Source organism: Xyrauchen texanus, chromosome 15, assembly GCF_025860055.1.
Source record: "Xyrauchen texanus isolate HMW12.3.18 chromosome 15, RBS_HiC_50CHRs, whole genome shotgun sequence".
Lineage (NCBI taxonomy): Eukaryota > Metazoa > Chordata > Actinopteri > Cypriniformes > Catostomidae > Xyrauchen > Xyrauchen texanus.
Genome location: NC_068290.1, coordinates 40,196,853 through 40,218,930, shown reverse-complemented (window position 1 = coordinate 40,218,930; position 22,078 = coordinate 40,196,853).

The following is a 22,078-nucleotide window of genomic DNA, read 5'->3' as shown; positions in this document are numbered from 1 at the left end:
GTGTGTGTGTGGGGGGGGGGGGGGGGTATCATTATTTCCTCAGGCAGGTGTGCATCGATTTTCAAGAACGCCATTTTGGGGGGTATCTTTTGTGTTCAGCAGCAGCTGCATATCTCAACAGCAGCAGTGAATCTAGCAGTGTGTTAAGCTGCAGCTGCTTGTGTAAGCAGATCTAGTCTGCCAAGACCAAACCTACTCTCAATAACATTTACACAATAAATATACACTATTTTGTCAAATCTACTCAAGAGTTGTCCTAACTGAAATATCCTATTAGTTCAGTTAGGAAACTCTGTGCGGTGCAGGTTGATGTGCCAGGTTCCTGACACGCCTTTTCCCTAACCAATCAAGAGTTGTTCACTCTCTGTCAAATCATTTATAAGCATTTGAATACAGTCCAACAGCAGTGGTATATGGTATTCTCTCTACACCTACCCAGCTCCTCCTGCCTAGTTCTGCTTATGGAGGTATTTGTTGTCTTCAGCAGCAGCTGCAAATCTCAACAGCAGCAGTGTATTGTGTACAGTGTATTGTGCAGTGTGTTAAGCAGCAGTAGCAGTAGCTGTTTGCGTAAGCAGATCTAATCAGCCAAGACCAAACCTACTCTCAATAACATTTAAACAAACTATTTGTCAAATCTACTCGAGAGTTGTCCTAACTGAACTGTGTGTATTTGAAAAACGTAATGTTTGAAAATGCCATTATCTTAATTCAAAATAGTCCAGATGGGTCCCCTTTGGTGTTCAGGTATGTAGATTGAAGCCACACCAGTCCTATCTGTCCTGCTCTCTCTCTCTCACGTTTCAAACTGAAGCACCAGTGGGTGGAGCCAAGGGTGCAATGACAAATGGTAGGCATTTATGTTTTTTCACTGTAGATGCAGTCATGAATTAATAAGCCACCTACTGCCGTAGGGAAGTCACGGAAGTAGAGAACATGAAATGTTTTAAACTTGGTTTCAATAAATCCTTTTATTGCATTGTTTTTATAGTAGAATGACCTCTGATATGTCAAGGAAAATTGTATTCCTCATGACATGAGCCTTAAAATTACTACAATTATTTAAAATTGGACTTTTAGGCCCACAGCAGTGTGTAACATTAAATATACAGTTGTGGCCAAAAATATTGGCACCCTTGGTAAATATGAGCAAAGAAGGCAGTGAAAAATATTTGTTTATTTATTTGTTATTTATTTATTTGTTAGTTTATATTTTATTATCTTTCATTTAAAATATTCACAAAAATCTAACCTTTAATGTAAGTAAACTTTTTGAAAGGGGGTCTCACAATTAAATAAATATTATTCTCCAAAACACATTTGCCACAATTATTGGCACACTTAGAAATTCATATGAGTAAAATATTCCCATTCCTATTTTACATTTGAGTGCATTTTTAGTGAACCATAGGAACATTAAATTGTTGAGCTATGACTTCCTGTATAAATATTAGGTAACACACAAGCCAAATTCCCTTAGTCGTCCATCACAATGGGAAGACCTAAGCAAAAAATTATGATGTGTGGCAAAAGGTTGTTGAGCTTCACAAAACTGGACGTGGCAATTCCAATTTTTCCAATAGCTAAAGCATTGAAAATGTCCATTTCCATCATCAGGGCAATAATTACGAAGTTCCAATAAACTGCAGATGTTACGAATCGGCCTGGAAGAGGACATGTGTCTATATTGTCTCCATGCATGGTGAGGAGAATGGTTTGAGTGGTCAATAATTCTCCAAGGATCACAGCTGGAGGATTGCAGAAATTAGTTGCCAGACACTATTGGAACTTCAAATAGGATAAAAAAAAAAAAATAGAGCTTTTTGGCAGCAAACACCAGAGATGGGTTTGGCGCACACAGAGAGGTAGCCATATGGAAAAGTACCTCATGCCCATGGTTAAATATGATGGTGGTCTTTAACGTTGTGGGGCTGTTTTATGCCAGTGGTCCTGGACATTTTTTTTTTCTCGGATACATGGCATCATGGACTATCAAATAACAACATATAGAAAATCTAAACATGACTCCTCTGCCAGAAAGCTTAAAATGCGCCCTGGTTGGATTTTCCAGCAGGACAATGATCCAAAATCAATACAAAAATGGTTCACTAACCACAAAATCAAGGTTCTGCCATGGCCATCCCAGTCCCCTGACCTGAACCCCATAGAAAACCTGTGGGGTGAACTGAAGAGGAAAGTCCACTGGCGTGTAGGGCCGTCCTTCAGCCAGGCTCACAATGGGAGTGGGCAGGAGAGAGGAGAGGTGCAACATAATAAGCCTCGTTTGGATGCGGATGATGAGGCATGATATGAATAGAGCCTCATTACCTCAGCCATTAAATGCAGAGTGCACCTCTTCTCTGGTAACCAGCTTCTATCTCCCTGTGCACACACATTGCGTCCTCATAGGTCCAGGAGCAGAGCAGGGAGGGCACCGGTCAAAAAAGATGCATCACCGGACCCACACCCTCAGACCCCCACGTGAGTTAGGTGCAACATCGGGGCATTGGTGCATGGGCAGGAGGCCAGACCATCCTTCCCCTCACACACTGCAGCTATTCTGCTCACTACAATTGTACAGAGTGGCTAACTGAGTTACTGTAGTCTTTCTGTCAGCTCGAAACTGTCTAGCTATTCTCCGTTTACCTCTCTCATCAACAAGGTGTTTCCATCTGCAGAACTGCTGCTCACTGTATATATATATATATATATATATATATATATATATATATATATATATATATATTATCGCACCTTTCTAAGTAAACTTGAGAGGTTGTTGTGCATGACAATCCCAGATGATCAGCAGTTACATAAATACTCAAAGCAGCCTGTCTGGCACCAACAATCATGCCACAGTCAAATTCACAGATATCACATATTTATATTCCTTCTGACCTGTATCTGCATGATTTTATGCATTGCACTGCTGCCACATGATTGGCTGATTAGATAATCACATTAATAAGTAGGTGTACAGGTGTTCCTAATAAAGTGAGTGCATATGTACAGTATATATAAATGTATATAGTGTTGTTTTTTACCAAGCCCATTAACATTTTAATCAGGCGAATTTCAGGATTTAAATGTCACTGACTTGTTGGAAGAATGGCCCATATACTGTATATATTTCACCATTAAATGAAGAAATTCTGTATCAATTTATAACTGTCTATATGTGATTCTATCAGCTTCTTCAGATTACTTCTGCACCAAGCATCAGCCTGCAAACAAGAGCATGCTCTGAGATCTTCTATTGAAGCTTTTTCACTCTTACAGCATTTGTATTTATGCATTTGTTTATTTATTTATTTTATCAACTTACTGCATCTATTTCATACCTCTCATCTCACTCTCACCTATCAGGTCACAATGCTTCCATTCTAGCAGAGGTACAATGAAATATTCAAAGGCACAGTACCCCCTGCCTGTTAATAGGGGATCAGATCTACCTAGTGAGGAGGAGGAGGGTGATGATGAAGGTGTCCTCAAAGACAGAAAAGAATCTGGTAATCCAGGATCTGTTTTCTGACATGTAGAGCCCTCTACTGTTGGCTCTGGCACACTGCCTAAGAATTCTCTGCCCTTTTGGGCGCTTAGTGTGACATGCTCACCATTGGTTGAATAATTGCATTTGCAATTAATCTGTTGGGTCAAACATTTTGGGTCACATTTCTACAGTGTGACAGTTCCTATGACAGCTGTCTAATGTAGAACCAGTTGAAACAGCAATTGATGATTATGTGTGTGTATGGGTGAGACAGAGAGAGAGAGCCATTTAGTTAAAATGTTGATACTAGCTTGTCTATACAATATACAACATAAATATGATTTACACAACAGTTAGTTCCAGTCCTCTTATCTGATTGGACGAGAAATATTGCAAGAGTTGTGTTATTTAGCATAACACCACTGGGACAGTTCATTGATTGCATCACTTGTCTGTGTCTGCAGTAGTCCAGACAGGCTGTCAATTACAGTTGATCCTTCTTTGGCTTCTTAATGAAATATTTTCATTGGCAGAGCAAGAATAAATAAAATAAATGGCCATGTTGTGCCTAAAAATGTAAGTACCTTTACAGTATATGAACTTCTTGTTTATAGAACTGTTGTATGAAAGCAATATCACACTCACCTGCTGATGTTCAGTACAGCACTTGCTTTTGTAAAGTTATGCATGTAGGATACTATTAAATGCACAAATTCATTCTCTAACCTAGTTTTTTATTTATTTATTTTTATCTGGTAAAACATCACACACACAAGAACAAGGCAGGGCTATACATAAGCACTGCACAATAATGGTAAAAAATATAATTATGATTGTTCTCCTTAAGACATTTTTTATTATTATTACAGGGATAAAAAAAATCACTATTATCACAGTTTTAAAAACAAACATAAAACTGCATTTAATGGCATCTATTATGTAAAACAAGTGTTAAAACTACAAACAGATAAGTGATTATTATATAGTTTACTAATATATAATATTAGTAATATTATATATTATTACTATTACAAAATTAACTACCCCCAAGAACAGGTAGTTAAAAAGTAGAAAAAAAGGAGATGCTCACCTTAAACAAAATTCCCATCATCAGGATTTTAATAAGTAGCAACGTTTCGAGCATCCCGCTCAATAGTGCCCCTTATGAAAACCGAGGGTTAGTGGCAAACTTGCCAACAAGCTTGGTGGCAAACTTGTATATGACTTCCTTCGAGTGGTTAAAACAGCATCTTTTACTGACCTCATGTTAATTCTACTCATAGAAAGAGGCATACAGTATAATCATTGATAGCTATATATAACAATATTGGTTTTTTATGTCATATTAGTTGATGTTTACATGGAGTCTTGTGCTTCTTCATATTTAAATGCTCCTCTAAATTTATCCCCAGCGACATGGCCAGTGTCTGAATGACTGCCAACAGTTAAGCATTGCTATACTAGTATTCCTTTTTAGCTTTGAGCAAAGAACAAATAATAACTTTGCCATGAGTATATCAGAGCTTTATCTCCTTTCTAAAAATTTCAGATTTTCTTGCTTCCATTGAAGCACTCAAGATGCTCTTTGGAACATTCTTAAATCATGCTGGATACCATAGTTATTCATACCAGCTCGAGTGCATGCTGTCATTAAAGCAAAAAGGGGAAAATACGACATACTAAGAAATTCTGAAATCCATATAAATTTTTCAATTAAATCTTGATGTTGCTGAGTCTGCCTTGGCTCTTACACCAAGAGGTTGTATTGTACAATCTGACAAGTAGCAGTCATAAAGGACAAATACAAATTGCAGTTTGCACCCGGCTTATGTCAGATGAGGTCCACTAGATTCATAGATTTCAATTGCTCAGCCCTCCAGGCCAGAATGAGAGAAGCTAATGGCCTCCGGTTCACATATCAGTCAGCCTTGTCTTGGTAATGATTATTATCCTAAACCAGTGTGTAATAAATGGATGAACAAGAGGTTCCTCATGGCTACCCATTTGACAGATATCAGACCTTAGGGGTGGAAATGAACACAAATGTAAGTGCATCTCAAGATCAATTCTGACTATCATTAAAAGGAATATTTTTGATGATTTTTTATGATATGTTCAATATATGTATTTACACAGCAATTACAATCACTATAAACAATGTATCATGCACTCTAATATAAAGTATTTGTGTGAAAATGTGGCTGTATTGATTCTGGTGCACAGCTGACAGCGCATAGATTATGACAACAACATTATGGTGTGGTTGCCAGATATAAGATCCTGGAATCATTATAGTACATTAATAAGACTTTGTGTTTTCATTATCTAGTGTCCACCTGTGATCATTCTCTAACTTTCTTTCAAGGAGGAAGCGCGAGCCAGATAACCAATTCAACATGAAATCTTTTCAATATTCACACACATCAATGGTTTTCAGCACAGTCGATCACACACACAGCCAGGCTTGTGTGTGTCTCTCTCTCTCTCTCTCTCTCTCTCTCTCTCTCTCTCTCTCTCTCCTCCAGCAGGCTGGACCGCCCTCGCTCTCTGCAAATGTCATTCGGCCACACCCCCATCACCACATACCCCCATTGCGGAGAGGAAATCCACAACAGCCATCTGCGCCCCCGGCCTGTGGACCACCTCAAATTTAAAAGGCTAGAGAGCAAGATACCAACGGGTGATCGGTGCATTGGTATCCTTCATGCGATGGAATCACCAGAAGGGGGCATGGTCTGAAAAGAGGCTGAAAGCACATCCCAACAGATAGTAACGGATTGTGAGAACCGCCCACATTATGGCCAAACACTCCTCGATGGTGCTGTACTTGGTCTCTCTCAGCAAGAGCTCATGACTAATGTACAGCATGGGACGCTCCTCCCCCTCCACCATCTGGAACAGTACCGCTCCCAACCCCCTGTCTGATGTGTCCATCTGCAAGATAAAAGGGAGAGAGAGAGAGAAGTCAGGAGAATGCAGTAACGGCCCACCGCAGAGTGCAGCCTACGATAATAGCCAGCCACAGGAACTGTCTCACCTCCTATTTGGCCTTAGGTCTCAGGGGCCGCACCGTACTTCCACCCATCCAATTGCACACTTCTTAGGGTTTGCTGTGAGTCCCGCCCATCTAAATGACTTCAGGACAGCCCTCGTATGCTGCAGGTGCCGCTGCCAGTTATTAATGTAAATTATGATATTGTCCAGATAGGCAGTGGTGTAAGCGGCGTGCGGCCTGAGGATTCTGTCTATGAGCCGCTGAAACGTAGCCGGGGCCCAGAACAAACTGAAAGGAAGGGTGACAAATTGGTATAAGTCAAATGGTGTGGAAAATGCTGTTTCTTCATGGGACATGGGTGTTAAGGGGACCTGCCAATATCCCTTTGTCAAATCCAGTCTCGAATAAAAGCGAGCCACGCCTAACCGATTGAGCAGTTCATTAATCTGAGGCATTGGATACGCATCAAATTTAGACACAGCATTGACTTTTCTATAATCCATACTGAGCCGTCACTCTTCGGAACTAGCATCACCGGGCTGGCCCAGTCACTGTGGGATTCTTCTATTACCCCATATCTATCATGGCCTATCATTCCCGAACCTCTTTTTTTTGTGTTCAGGTAATTGGTAGGGATGACTGTGTACCACTACCCCTGGGGTCGTTTCGACATGGTGCTCTATGAGATTCATATGACCGGGAAGAGGCGAGAACACTGAGAATTCTCCTTGCAACCTGGCAACTTCTGTGACTTATGACGAAGTGAGAAGTGGTATCCGCAAGTGACTGGGGTGACTCAATCGGTGGCTTTCAAGTTCACCTCTGGTCCTCCCTCCTCCCTCTCTGGAACCACTGTCGCCAAAGTCATGGGGTCCGCCTCTCTCTAAGGTTTCTAGGAGATTGAGGTGGTAAATCTAACGTGCTCTGCTTCTATAAGTTCGTTTTACCTCAATGAATTTCTCCAACTCGCCGTGTGACCTTAAAGTGCCCTTGCTACTTGGCGAGTAATTTAGAGATCGATGTGGGGAGTTATACAAGGACGTTATCTACCGGTGCAAATTCCCATAGCCGAGTGCCACAATTATACAGATGGCTTTTATGTTCTTGAGCCTGGAGCAAATTCTCCTGTGTTAATTTACCCAGTGTGTGGAGATTTGCTCTCCGGTGAAGAATGTATTGAATTTTGTTTTTGCTGTTTGAAGGTCCCTGCTCACAAATTTTCCATAGGATGTCAAACATGCCGTGCGGTCAACTCCCGTACAATAATTCAAATGGGGAGAAAGCTGTGGAGGATACCTTTCATACTGCAAATAATAGGGGCTCGAACCACCCAGTTTCTAGCATCTACTTGGGTCTGATTAAATCATTTGGCCAAGATGTCCATTTAGGACAGTGGTTCTCAAAGTGTTGTGTGTGCCCCATATGGGGGGGGTGTGGAGGTATTGCAATGGGGTCGCGGAAGACTGGCCCATCCTCAAATCTTGTTCACTTTCACACATTCAACAGATATAGTGAAAATGCACATAAGAATCGATATGCGCAATTTATTTTCCTCCGACTTGTTTAAACTTTCACCTGGCACTGCAGCTTGTCCTGCATGCGTAGCTCCTGACAGCCTAAAGGCCAGTTCACACTGCACCCACAGACACCGACCAACTCTGACAGACACATCTGATGAGTGTGTTAACCCTGTCTGCGATTATTGGCATCTGTTTTTGCCGATTGAACATGTTCAGTCAGCTGTTGTCAGGCTGTGAAATGTCTGAGCAGTGTGGTATGATTTTCCAACAAACTCTGACGTAATCTGACATGGCAACGATCCGTGCATTTATATAGCGTGCATCATTAATCTCGGTGCATAGAATAGCACTAACACTATTACTAAACTAGATAGTGCTGAAAGCTTTGACCTTGTTCAGCACCACTGAACCTGACTGCTCCGTTACAATGCGCATACTTAAATTAAAGCACAAGAGCGGACACAACATATTATTTGAGAAAAGGTAATTATGTATCGATGTGTTATTTACAGTTTTTGCCCGTTGCTTGAACACGTTTTGCAAAACTTGGCTCATTGTGTCAAAACTCTACACACAAGCAAATAAGACACAACACTGGAAAATAAACCATTCACATCTATGTCAAATTGAAACTCTGCTATCAAAACCTAACAATCCTTTGTCAAAATGTCACTCTGATGACAAAATTATACCCACTTGCCTCATATGAATACACTTTCAGATCACCAGCAACACACTAGTCTACTTTATGTAAAACACTGTAGTGCAGTCTCTTGTTTTCACTGTTTTTAATCAGTTCCACAGAGGGCATGTTTTCCCAACAACCAAAAAATTAAATACTGAATTCAAAATAATTACATTAGTATATTTTACAGTACAGTAAATTCAGTTAAATCAAAAATAAAACAAACAATACACTACTGTAAACACAGAAAAACACAATTGTGCGCAAGTGGGCTTATGGATCCTGCCGTCTGTGGGGTCTGGCTACAGGATCTCATCAACATCACAAGCAATGTCTTCTCTTGCTAAGCATCAGGGAAAATATCCCCTTGTGTGCCGAATCCATCCCTGGATTGACCTCACCTCAATGTCTCCGCAGGCCTGTTCCATTGCCTGCAGAATAGGCATACGGGCATGTGGCTGACGGTCATATACGTGCCATCTCCCAGCAGAAAAAATTCCTCTATAGGATTTAGAAATGGCGAGTAAGGGGACAAGTACACCACTTCAAATTGATCATGGTTGGTGAACCAGTTCTGGACCAGAGCAGCCCGATGGAAACTAACATTATCCCAGACAACAACAAACCTGGGCTGTTCTGGTCCATCCTGTACAACTGCATCATGAAGTGCATCTAGAAATGTGATTATGTGTTGCGCATTATAGGGACCCAGTTTAGCATAATGGTGCAGTAGACCTCGAAGACTTATGGCAGCACACAATGTGATATTTCCCCCACGCTGCCCCGGGACATGCACAATTGCCCTTTGGCCAATTATATTACGTCCCCGTTTTTGCTAAGGTTGAATCCAGCCTCGTCAATGTAAATACATTTATGCGGCTGGGTAGCTTTCGGAATGTATCTATTTGGTACTAATCCAGTGGTACATATTCATCTGTTACTGGACTGCACCCATTCTGTATTGTAAATGTAAAGGACTGAAACACTTACCTGTACATATTCATGTCGAAGTTCTTTGACCCTGACACTGTTCCTCTCAAACGGGACCCTGTACAATTGCTTCATGGTCATGTTGTGCTTTACCAAGATGCGTTTGATAGTGGTAATGCTTACTCGATGTATGTTGTTGAATACTTGCCTATCTGCAAGTATTTGTTGCTGTAGCTGGTGGAGACGGATTGCATTGTTTGCTCTGACTAGGTTCACTATGGCAAGTTCCTGCTGTTGGGTGAACAGGCGTTGGCATCCACCCCCAGTAGGTCTTCTAGCCATTCTGTAGAAAAATGCTACCACAAATTGTTCTCGTTTGCCTCTTTTTTACAGTACTGTGTATTCTCTAGATATAGTCTGAGTAGAGTAGAGAGTTGAAGACATACCTGTTTTCCAGTCGGAATGTCCTTATTATGGATGAAACTGTGAAACGGCTTAGATTAGGGTGGACTCTCTGCCCAGCTTCCCTCATAGTCAGGCCATGGTTTTTGACATGGTCCACAAAAGTTGCTCTTATGTCATCCGAAATAATGGTCCTTGCGTAGCCTCTTCGCTCTCTCTGTCTTCCTCTTCCTCTGCCTCTAGCTCTCCCTGCCTCCATGCTTGCAAAGTTCTCAAAATGGCTTAACTGAGGCCTTTTTGTAGCTGGCTGATTGGTGTTCAGTTTTGTAAGTAAGTATTTTCAGGTGTGTGTCTTTGTCTTTTCAATTAACCAATGTGTGTTGTATTTTGAATAGATGTGTTTTCCCAATGGTACCCTGAGATTTCATTTTTGAACTAAGTGTCTTATGTATGAAATAGTGTGTAGTGTCTAGGAGCAAGTGTGTTGCAGAAAGGAGCCAGTGTTACATAATTGCAACTAAAGTGCAAAGCAGCGCTTTTGTTTAAGGTATGGTTACACATTGCTTAAGGTATAGTAACAACAACTTCAAGTTATGTTACTTTGGTTTAAGCATGTGTCTATAGTGTTCAAGCAACGGGCAAAAACTGTAGATACATTTGTTTATTTTGGCCCCTGGTGAAGATCATCTTCCCTTGTGTTTTGGTATCAATCTGGCTCATCCATTTAACTGTGCACTGTTAAAAATGTTCTCATAAAAAAACAGTAAAGAACTGGCAGCATGGTTGCCAGAAGTTACTGTAAAATGAATGGTATCTTGCTGTTGCTGAAATGCTACTGTTTTGTAAATACAGCATTGATCTTTTATTTTTCTACCTTTAGTTAAATACTGAGAAATACTGAAAGTATATAATTACTGTTTATTTGCACTTTTCACAAGAGGTATATTTACAGAATTTTACTGTAAACTACAGTACAAATACACTAAATGCTACTGTGTAAGCTATTGAGTAATGGACTGCAATGTGTGTTTTACATTTCTTTTCTAAACCTTGTACTTCAATAAATTATTCCTTAGTCTTGCTATAAAAAATACCATGTTTTAATGCAGTGTATAAATGTAGCATTTGAAAAAGTGACTTAAACTTTTAACACAAATAATACAGCTTCAAAGTGTCTTTTCAAAACATGTCTCTATTTATTAAGCTTTTGAAAAACTTCTGAAAAGCTTTCTTGAAAAACAATTAAAAGTCTGAAGCACATTTAGGGGCAAAACAAAACTTTCAGGTATTTAAAAAATAATTAAATAAACAAGAAGTGCATTCGGTATATTCAAATATACATATAAAACATTATCAAAATCAGTGCCTCAGAATCCAAGTCAACTAAAATGATCTTGCAAAATATTTGTACAAAATTAGAAGGAAATTGTTCAAAGAAAGCCCAAAGCTGATTCAGGTAAATAAACTTACATTTCAGCCATATAAATAATAAATACATACAATAACAAATAATAACACAAACAAAGGCTGAGTAAGTTAGTGAATAACTGAGAAAGTGGCTGAATGAGTAACTAAAACAGTGTGTGTGTGTGTGAGTGTCTGTGTGAGAGTGTTTGTGTGTGTGTGCTTGCGTGGCGTGCACTTGTGTGTGAGAAAGTGTTTGTTTGTGAATGCTTGTGTGAGTTTGTGTGTTGAATATGTGTGTGTGAGAAAGTGTTTGTATGTTGAGTGTGTGTGTGTGTGTGCGCGCACTTGTCTGTGTGTGAAAAAGTGTTTGTATGTTGAGTGTGTGTGTGTGTGTGCACCTGTCTGTGTGTGAGAAACTGTTTGTGTGTGTGCATGTGTGCACTTGTGTTTGTCTGTGTTTGTGTGTGTATGTGTGTACTTTTGTGTGTGTTGAGCGTGTGTGAGAAAGTGCTTGTGTGTGTTGTGTGTGTGTGTGTGTGTGCGTGCACATATGTGTGTGATCGATTTCAAGCATGATTACACTTCTGTAAAGGTATTCAGTGGAAAGGAGGAGGCGAGATCCGGCTTTTCAATATAAATAATAGTTTTAATGATAAACTTAAAAGAAGACATAAACACACACATGACGGACATGTCCGTAAACAATCTCTCTCTCCCGCACGATACTCTGCAGTCGACCTTTATACAGGTGAAACTCGAAAAATTAGAATATTGTGCAAAAGTTCATTAATTTCAGTAATTCAACTTAAAAGGTGAAACTAATATATTATATAGACTCATTACAAGCAAAGTAAGATATTTCAAGCCTTTATTTGATATAATTTTGATGATTATGGCTTACAGCTTATGAAAACCCCAAATTCAGAATCTCAGAAAATTAGAATATTACATGAAATCAATAAAAAAAGGATTTTAAATACAGAAATGTCGGCCCTCTGAAAAGTATAATCATGCATATGTACTCAGTACTTGGTTTGGGCCCCTTTTGCATTAATTACTGCCTCAATGCGGCGTGGCATGGATGCTATCAGCCTGTGGCACTGCTGAGGTGTTATGGAAGACCAAGATGCTTCAATAGCGGCCTTCAGCTCTTCTGCATTGTTTGGTCTCATGTCTCTCATCTTTCTCTTGGCAATGCCCCATAGATTCTCTATGGGGTTCAGGTCAAGCGAGTTTGCTGGCCAATCAAGCACAGTAATACCATGGTCATTGAACCAGGTTTTGGTACTTTTGGCAGTGTGGGCAGGTGCCAAGTCCTGCTGGAAAATGAAGTCAGCATCTCCATAAAGCTTGTCTGCTGAAGGAAGCATGAAGTGCTCTAAAATGTCCCGGTAGGCGGCTGCGTTGACTCTGGACTTAATAAAGCACAGTGGACCAACACCAGCTGATGACATGGCTCCCCAAACCAACACAGACTGTGGAAACTTCACACTGGACTTCAAGCATCTTGGATTGTGTGCCTCTCCATTCTTCCTCCAGACTCCGGGACCTTGGTTTCCAAATGAGATGCAAAATTTGCTCTCATCAGAAAAGAGGACTTTGGACCACTGAGCAACAGACCAGTTCTTTTTTTCTTTAGCCCAGGTAAGACGTTTGACATTTGAAGCCCATGTCCAGGACCCGTCTGTCTGTGGTGGCTCTTGATGCAGTAACTCCAGCCTCAGTCCACTCCTTGTGAAGCTCCCCCACACATTTGAATGGCCTTTTCCTGACAATCCTCTCCAGGCTACGGTCATCCCTGCTGCTTGTGCACCTTTTTCTTCCACACTTTTCCCTTCCACTTAACTTTATATTAATGTGCTTTGATACAGCACTTTGAGAACATACAACTTCTTTTGCAATTACCTTTTGAGGCTTTCCCTCCTTGTGGAGGGTGTCAATGATGGTTTTCTGCACAACTGTCAGGTCAGCAGTCTTCCCCATGATTGTGAATTCAACTGAACCAGACTGAGAGACCATTTAAAGGCTCAGGAACCCTTTGCAGGTGTTTAGCTGATTAGAGTGTGACACTTTGAGCCTACAATACTGAACCTTTTCACAATATTCTAATTTTCTGAGATTCTGAATTTGGGGTTTTCATAAGCTGTAAGCCATAATCATCAAAATTATATCAAATAAAGGCTTGAAATATCTTACTTTGCTTGTAATATATAGAGTCTATATAATATATTAGTTTCACCTTTTAAGTTGAATTACTGAAATTAATGATCTTTTGCATGATATTCTAATTTTTCGAGTTTCACCTGTACCTCCGAGGCTTGATTAGCCTAATACGGGACCGGGTGTGTAGGATCACGACCCGGCCCCGCCCTCCGCCCTGCCACAACTTCCTTGTGCCATCTAGTGGTTATGCGGATGTGTCAAGCACTAGGACGTTTAATCAAGCTTGAAATCATGATCACCAAGGATACTCCTAATGTCAAGATTTATAGTGAAAAGCAGTTGGCTGGATGCAAAGGTCAGCATTGACATAAAAATGCATACATTTGCCATTGCCACATTGCAAATGAATGCAATGGAAACTGAAATTCTATTACTCATTCACAGATGAGCCCTGTTCTTTTAACATAAGAAATTAATTTTATTGTGTTGATCATGGACTGGTTGGGATAGACATTGATGTCTAAAGGTGTATATAGTGTGCACAAGGGTACAGAAGTTAACGTTTTGACTAACGTTGCAGGTTTTGATAAATTAATCTAATTGATTAGTTAGCTAAACTAGCAAGATAGTATTAGAAAACAAGCTGTCTGTCAGCGGGCAACAGACATTTGCAATGTTGTTTGAAGGCTGCACTTCACAGAATAAAAATAACTTAGTAACTAACGTTCCCCTTCTGTCGCTCTCTCCACATTGTGTCGGAGAAGCGACACTAGGGGTCTCTCTTGAGCACCGAATATACCTCTGATCTATGAAAAAACGCCAATGAGAAGTTGGCAGCTAGTATTTGCATACCCCGCCCCCGGACATACGGGTATAAAGGCAAGGCAAATACTAGAGTTCATTCAGAAATTTTCTTCGGAGCCGATGGTTGTGCATGCTGTTCTCGTGAGATCACACCAGTTCCAGTATTCCTCTGACGCTCTGCATGCTGTTGGATTGATGCCGCATTACAGTGGTGATTTCTCCTTCTTGCACGGCAGTGCAATTGCCCCTGGGTGCTTCGACAGTGCAGAAACCCAAACTCTAAGAGAGAAATTTAAAAGAGTGATTTTCTCTAAAAGAGCAATACACAGCGGCGTTGAACGTACTTCTCAGGATGCGTCTTTTTAAAGACGTGTTTCCGCCTCTGTGTAGTTTCTGGATGGGGTGGGGGGCCAGGAGGAGAATCTTTTGTTGAATTAATTTCATTGGCCGCACCCCCTAACGGGGGCTGGGGTACTCACATTCTCAATAATAGAGCTATTTCCTTTTTTGTCTCTGGGTCACCTGGCCCGCAAATGCCGTTCTCACGGCACTCTGCCGCCAGGCCTCAACAGACCCGGCATGCTGGACGCGGCCACAGTCCACCTTCAGCTCCACGACTGTCCCCTGGCCTGCACCGGACCTCCTCCTCAGTCACGAACCTGAGCAAGGTAAGTGCTTTGAGTTTGTTCTCAGCACCAAAGCCTCGGGACACATCCCTTGCCTCCCGACACACACTACCTGCTTCACCCCGCTGCAAAGCCCCCGCCGGGTACATCCAAAATACTCATCCCCTTGGTACCCCCAGCACAGAGTTTCTAGGCGTGGCTTTCACTGCCGAACCCATCACGCTGGCTGTACCGGACCATTCGACTCGGTTACACAATTCAGTTTGCCAGGCCCCCGCCCTCCCTTCACGGGCGTCAGTTTCCGCAGTAGACGGCGAACATGCCAAATCCCTGTGCAAAGACGTGATAGGGCCTGTCCCCCCAACCGAAATGGAGAAGGGTCTCTACAGCCCTTACTTTGTTGTACCCAAGAAAGGCGGCGGCTTATGACCAATCTTGGGCTTGCGAGTTTTCATCCGAGCACTGCTCAAACTCCCGTTCAAAATGCTCACGCAAAAGTGTATCTTAACATGTGTCCGGCACCTAGATTGGTTCACAGCGGTAGACCTGAAGGACGCGCACTTCCACGTCTCAATTCTGCCGTGAAACCGACCCTTCTTACAGTTCGCGTTCAACGGCCAGGCGTTTCAGTACAAAGTCCTCCCCTTCAACATGTCTCTGTCCCCTCGCGTCTTCACGAAAGTCACTCAGACTGGCCCACTCCCGAGAGTTACTATGCGCTCACAGAAACCAGGTGCTCATACACCTCAGCCGCTTGGGGCTTCAGGTCAACCGAGAACAGAGCAAGCTCACTCCGCTTCAGAGCATCTCCTTTCTTGGCATGGAGTTAGACTCAGTCTCAATGTCTGCACGTCTCACCAACGAGCGTGCACAGTCGGTGCTGAAATGCCTCGCAAAGTTCAAGCCAGGCACAACGGTCCCTCTAAAACTCTTCCAGAGGCTCCTGGGGCATATAGCATCCTCCGCCGCAGTCACGCTACTCACAGTCCTCTAGACTAGCTGGGGTTGATGCATATGAGACCGCTTCAGCACTAGCTTCAGACTCGAGTCCCGAGACGAGCATGACTCAGGTCGCTGCGTGCCACTCACATCCCCGGCAAACTCAATGTGGTAGCAGACGCACTGTCATGACAGCGCTTGCCCAGTGGAGAGTTGGTGCGCAGTTATGTCAGTGCTCCTATTCCTGCAGGAGAGGTTGGAGGGGAGGCTGTCCCCGTCCACCTTGAAGGTGTATGTTGCTGCTATCATGGCCCACCACGACGCAGCAGATGGCAAGTCCCTTGGTAAGCACGACTTAATCATCAGGTTCCTAAGAGACGCCCAGAGGTTAAATCCCTCCCGGCCAAGACTGTTCCCCTCCTGGGACCTCTCGGTAGTCCTCACGGGCCTCCAGAGACCTCCCTTCGAGCCGCTAGAATCAGTTAGACTCAGGGCCCTGTCTCTTAAGATTGCCCTGCTGATCGTGCTTGCTTCCATCACGAGGGTTGGGGACCTGCAAGCGTTCTCTGTCAGCGACACTTGCCTGGAGTTCGGTCCGGCAGACACTCATGTGATCCTAAGACCGTGACCAGGCTACGTGTCCAAGGTTCCTACCACTCCCTTTAGAGACCAGGTAGTGAACCTGCAAGCGCTGCCTCGGGAGGAGGCAGACCCAGCCCCGTCGTTGCTGTGTCCGGTACGTGCTTTATCTGACCCGCACGCAGAGCTTTAGACACTGTGGGCAGCTCTTTGGGGGACAGCGGAAGGAAACTCTGTCTCCAAACAGAGGCTTTCCCACTGGGTAGTAGATGCCATTTCATGCTTATCACACTCAGGCCATGCACCTCCCCCCCCCTTGCGAGGCCGAGCTCACTCGACAAGGAGTGTTGCGTCCTCGTGGGCACTGGCCAGGTGTACCTCCCTGGCAGACATTTGTAGAGCAGCGGGTTGGGCAACACCCAACACCTTTACGAGATATTATAATTTCAGGGTTGAGTCAGTTTCATCCCGTGTTTTCTCAGGTCCGAGCCAGTAGAACTCGGTAACACGCTGATGGGCTGGCTGGGTGAATCGCTTGCATATAGCGCACTTTCCCTCAGTTGAGGTAAAACTGTGCGTCTTTTGTCCCAGGAGATTCCACTCAACTCGAATCCCTGGTCGATTCCTCCCTAGCCCTCATGGGTCTGCAGTTCAGCGGAGGAACTTGCCGACCCAATCCACTGCGGGTACTCAAATCTACCCTGTACTGGAATAGGTGCTCCACAGGGTGAGGACTCCTACGCGGACTCCCCCCTGTGTGTATTCTCTGCGATACGGTCCCCTTACGAGCAGACCCGCGTTTTCCTTAGGCAGTTCCGGCTGTCCTCAGGTTGCCGTGTTGTAGCAACTCCCCCTCGCTGAGGCTGGATCTACCACCGCGCCACTCACACGTGTCACCTAAAACACGTTATGTATTCACACCTTACCTCCCCAGCTGGGTAGGGGTGATCTCCGCAGGGTCTTTTCCCCCTGAAAGAATAGGAAATTGTGTAAGACCCCCTTCCCTCGGTGCATGTAATGGCCCCGGCTGTCTATTGCTCTATGCGAGAAACATGGAGAGAAAAGAGGCCCAGCCAGGCATGGCCCGTTCCCAGGTTGGCAAGTGTCGCCTTGTTTCCCTGTTAGGGTAACCAAAAGGATTCTGACGACTTTGGTGGGGCATTGGGGAAGGGTACATGCAGTCTGATACAGCCGGTCGTCTGGCACGTAAAACACCTGCCCGCTCCTGTGTCAGACCACGTACACGGCTCAGTGCATGGCGTGATTTAAATTGGTGTCCCTTCTCCAACACAACGTGGAGAGAGCGACAGAAGGGGAACGTCTAGGTTACGAATGTAACCTCCTTTCCCCGATTGAGGGAACGAGACGTTGTGTCCTTCCTTCGTTGTGGACCATTTCTAGCTCCTCAGAAAAATCCTGAATGAACTCTAGTATCTGAACTTTGAAGTTGTTATTGTTAGCTGACCACACTGACTGCTTGAGTGAGGTGTTTCTGCCTGCAATGTTTTGTGTGTCAGCTCCAATCTCAAATCTGACGTGAAAATGAACAAATTAACCCTAGTCCAGTGCATTACTCAATCTGACAGCAAATCACTTAAAGAAAACTATTTTAGTAAAAGAAACAGAAATATAATGTTATAAACAGCTTATTTATTTGATACTGGGATCTGATGGCAGTTAAGGCTACCAAATCATTATCACAGCACAATAGGAGTTGAACACAAATATGATGTATTATGCCTTTGCTAAAAAGGAAAGCAAAAGGGCACTCACCTGTTAATTCACAAGATGAAGTTGGGAGAAAGAAAATCACCACTTAAACGTAGTTTGTGTTCTCAATATGCAATGCAATGTAAAGTACTGCACTGTACTTTACTGTAAAGAACTGTTTTCTTTCCTTCGATACAATACTTAAAAATTTAAAAAACTACAAAACGGCGCCGTGATATGCAGAAAAAGACAGCGAACTCTTGCCTTTGGTGTCACCATCTGAAGTAGTTTTTGAAACTGATTGGGGGCAAACAGAGCAAAATTTTGAAATTTCTGGACATCGTCTGTTTGCAGTTCTCTGTATAAGTTTAAGTAAGCGCCCCATTTTTCACGTCTCAACAACCAAGGCTTCACCCACAACCTCTTTCATTTCATTCGTCGTCTTTTCAGGCGAAGAACAACATGTAAAGGCATAAGTAATAGTAATATTTGGATTGTGGTAAAATGATCATCTATTTCTTTAACCAATCTGACTCGCTGTTACGAAGTCTGTTTGTGTTTGTTGGTGCACTGTGAACATAACCATTATGTTTCCAACATTCTAAATCCAACGGCCAATTTAAGAATGTTGGTCGGTGTCTGTCGGTGTAGTGTGAACTGGCTTTAAATTGTTGATGTCAGGCGCAGTCATGTAAACAAGGTCATTCCTGCATGCATGCCGGTTTCAAATGAGTGACAAGGTGAATTAACACTTAGATAAAAAAAATTCTGAAGCTATATGGTGTTGTGTGAGGAACAGACTGAAATTTAAGGCGTGTTGTATATGACTTTAATGGCTTTCGGAGCTTGGACAGACACAAGTAAATGATGGCGGAAAGGTCAGTTTTTATAAAAGGTACCGAAATAGTGCATAGATGGCACTGTCGCGCTGGCTAGGATGCAACAATCACATTATTATTACTGGATGAGGATTTAAAAAAACTGCTGAAGCTTATTTCCATTCATAGATATGAATCCTTGCAATCATCAGTTTTTATTGAAAAATAACTATTCTAGAGTAAAATTGTCTTCAATGAGATGTAAAACTTTCTCGTAGTTAAATGCGTATGAATGGAGGATATGGTTTTCTGAATGGCCATGCGTCCCCTGCAATGAAGTGTAACTTAACATTCATTTTTCATTGTATTTTTAAATAAAAACCTTTTTTGTCAAATGAAGATGAAAGAGAATTTAGTTTAATGTTTTAAAAGCATTTTTTCAGTTAAAACAAAATTATTAGATCGATTAGATTATTTGGAGGGGAGAGGCATGGAGATTTTTCTTGTTTCAATTCAATCGATTTAATCCCCAATAATTTATAAAGTTTGGGTAGTGTATGTGAAGTAAACATTGTTCCTTGATCAGTGAAGATTTCTTTTGGAATCCCCACTCTGGAGATTTTTCTGAAGAGTTACTCCACAACACTACGTGCTGAGATGATGCGCAGAGGCACTGCTTCCCGATATAACATTGCATATTCCACTAGAACCAGTACAAAGTGATGCCCCCATGCCATCTGCTCTAATCGCCCGACGAGCTCCATGCCAATTATTTCGAAGGGGACCTCGATCAATGGACGGGGTGCAATGGTGCCTTTGAGGTGGCCATGGGATTCATGATCTGACATTCATGGCATGCTGTACACAACCTGTGAACATCCCCACGAATGCCCGTCCAATAGAAACGGGCCATCAGATGGTCTAGTGATCCGCAATCAGATTATAAAGAGCCATCTGGAATAACATTTCCCAATGTCTCTTCGATACTAACAACTGGGTTGTATCCTCCTTTGTCTGAGCATCCTGCATCACTCGATACAACTGATCCTTAATAATTGAAAAATAGGATATGTGAGTGCAAATCTGGCTGGAGGCAATACCATCAATCATTTTCTCTTTTTCAAAGGAGTGCCAAAGGTTCTCATTATGCATATGCTCCAGAGGGAAGTCCCCAGCAGGGAATCCTCTAAGGCTGGGGAAGCCAAGACTTCCCCCTCCCTTATGTCCTCCTGATGTGGAGCTGACATAATGTCCCTGGCTCCACTTACCAAGCCACCAAGTCACACACCACACACCAATACACTTTGTTGCAGGACCCATCCACACACATTCCCCTTAATAAGGTAGTAAATGGTGGCCAATTAGTTCCCAAGATTAGTGGATGGGTGAGGCGGGAATTAACCACAGCCTCAACACTATGTTTTTGTCCCTGAAATGTAATAGTGACCGTCACTACAGGGTAATTTTGTATATCCTAATTCACACACCTTACCTTTACCTCAGACTGAAACAAGCTTTGGTGAATGGAGGTTTGATTGCAACCTGAATCCACCAAGGCTTGATATGTAACCTCTTTAATACTCACAGCAATGCAGTATGCTCCTGCTCAAATGGGGATTGAGCAGGAGTGCCTGTGGTGCTTCGGGGACCCAGATCAATGTCTCCACCTCCATCGTAGGGCATAGATCCTGGAAATGCCCATGTTCCCCGCAGCTCCAGCAGACCAGTTCAGACTTCACACCCACACCCGCGGCAGCGGATTCACTGACCTGTGGGGGAGAGCAGAGTGGGTTAAGGTTGAACGGCCTACAGGACCAGAGTACCAGTTTTGGGGGTAGGAATTTGCAGTTTCTGGGGAACGGGAACAGGACAAGGGGAAGGAGAGGGGGAGGGAGGAGAGAGAGCGAAGAGAGAGAAGAAGAGTTCTTGTTGCCCCCGAATACGGTGCCATATGGACCTCAGCCAGCTGGACCGCCTCATCCAGCGACGCCGGATGGTGGCACTTGACCCACTCAGCCGTTCATTTCGGTAGCCGGGCATTTCGGTAGCTGGGCAATGAACTGCTTCAGTACCACCAGATCGAGCACTCCCTCGGCATTGTGTTCTTCAGCCGGTGTCACGGAGCTGCTGGGCGAATGCGAACGGGCGGCTGCATTTGCCAAGCATCCACGAGCGGAAGTGCTACTGATGTTGTTCTGGGCTGCAGCCAACCTGTTGTAAGATGGCATTTAAGTTCTCGCACACCAGGAGGTTGGCCGCAGGAAGTTGTTGTGCTGTGAGTTGAACTTTCCCAGACAACTGTGGCAGTAAGTGGGCCGACCACTAGGACATCTGCCACTTTCATGCATCCGCAGTCCACTTGAAGAGCTCAATGAAAGCCTCCGGGTCTTCTTAAGGGCTCATCTTGGCAAGCGTAACATGCGGCACAGCCATAGGTAGGTCCGGGGTTGTGGCTGTAGGCTCTTCCTGTTGTAACAAGATCCGTAGTACCTGCCGATCCTCTGCTTGAGCCTGGAAGAGCACTTTGAACCTCAAGCAGAGACTGATGTTGCTCTTGTTGGATGCTGGTGAGGGTCTTAAATACTTTGCCAGCATTGCGGACTCCATGACGGTGTTTCTTCCTCCTAGTCTTTATTCCTAATACTTTTCAGTTTTCACACACACTAATGCTTTTCACCACAGCCAATCACACACACAGCTAGGTTTGCGGGTCTCTCTCTCTCTCTCTCCTCTGGCAGTCTGGATTGCCCTTTCATCCCTCTCCACTGTCACTGCAAACACAAAACAGCTGTTAGAGCTGATTTTCCACAGGTGTATATCCTTACCATTCTGTCTCTCCCAGCCTCGCTCTCTGCAAATGTCGCTTGGCTACACCCCCATCACCAGACTACTATCAAACTTTTTGGTGACTGTGGTCCATTTTTTAAAGGATCTCAAAAACCACAACACATGATGCTATAATTTTAACCCACGATTGTGTTTTTAAATTATCCCAATTTGGCATGGAAAC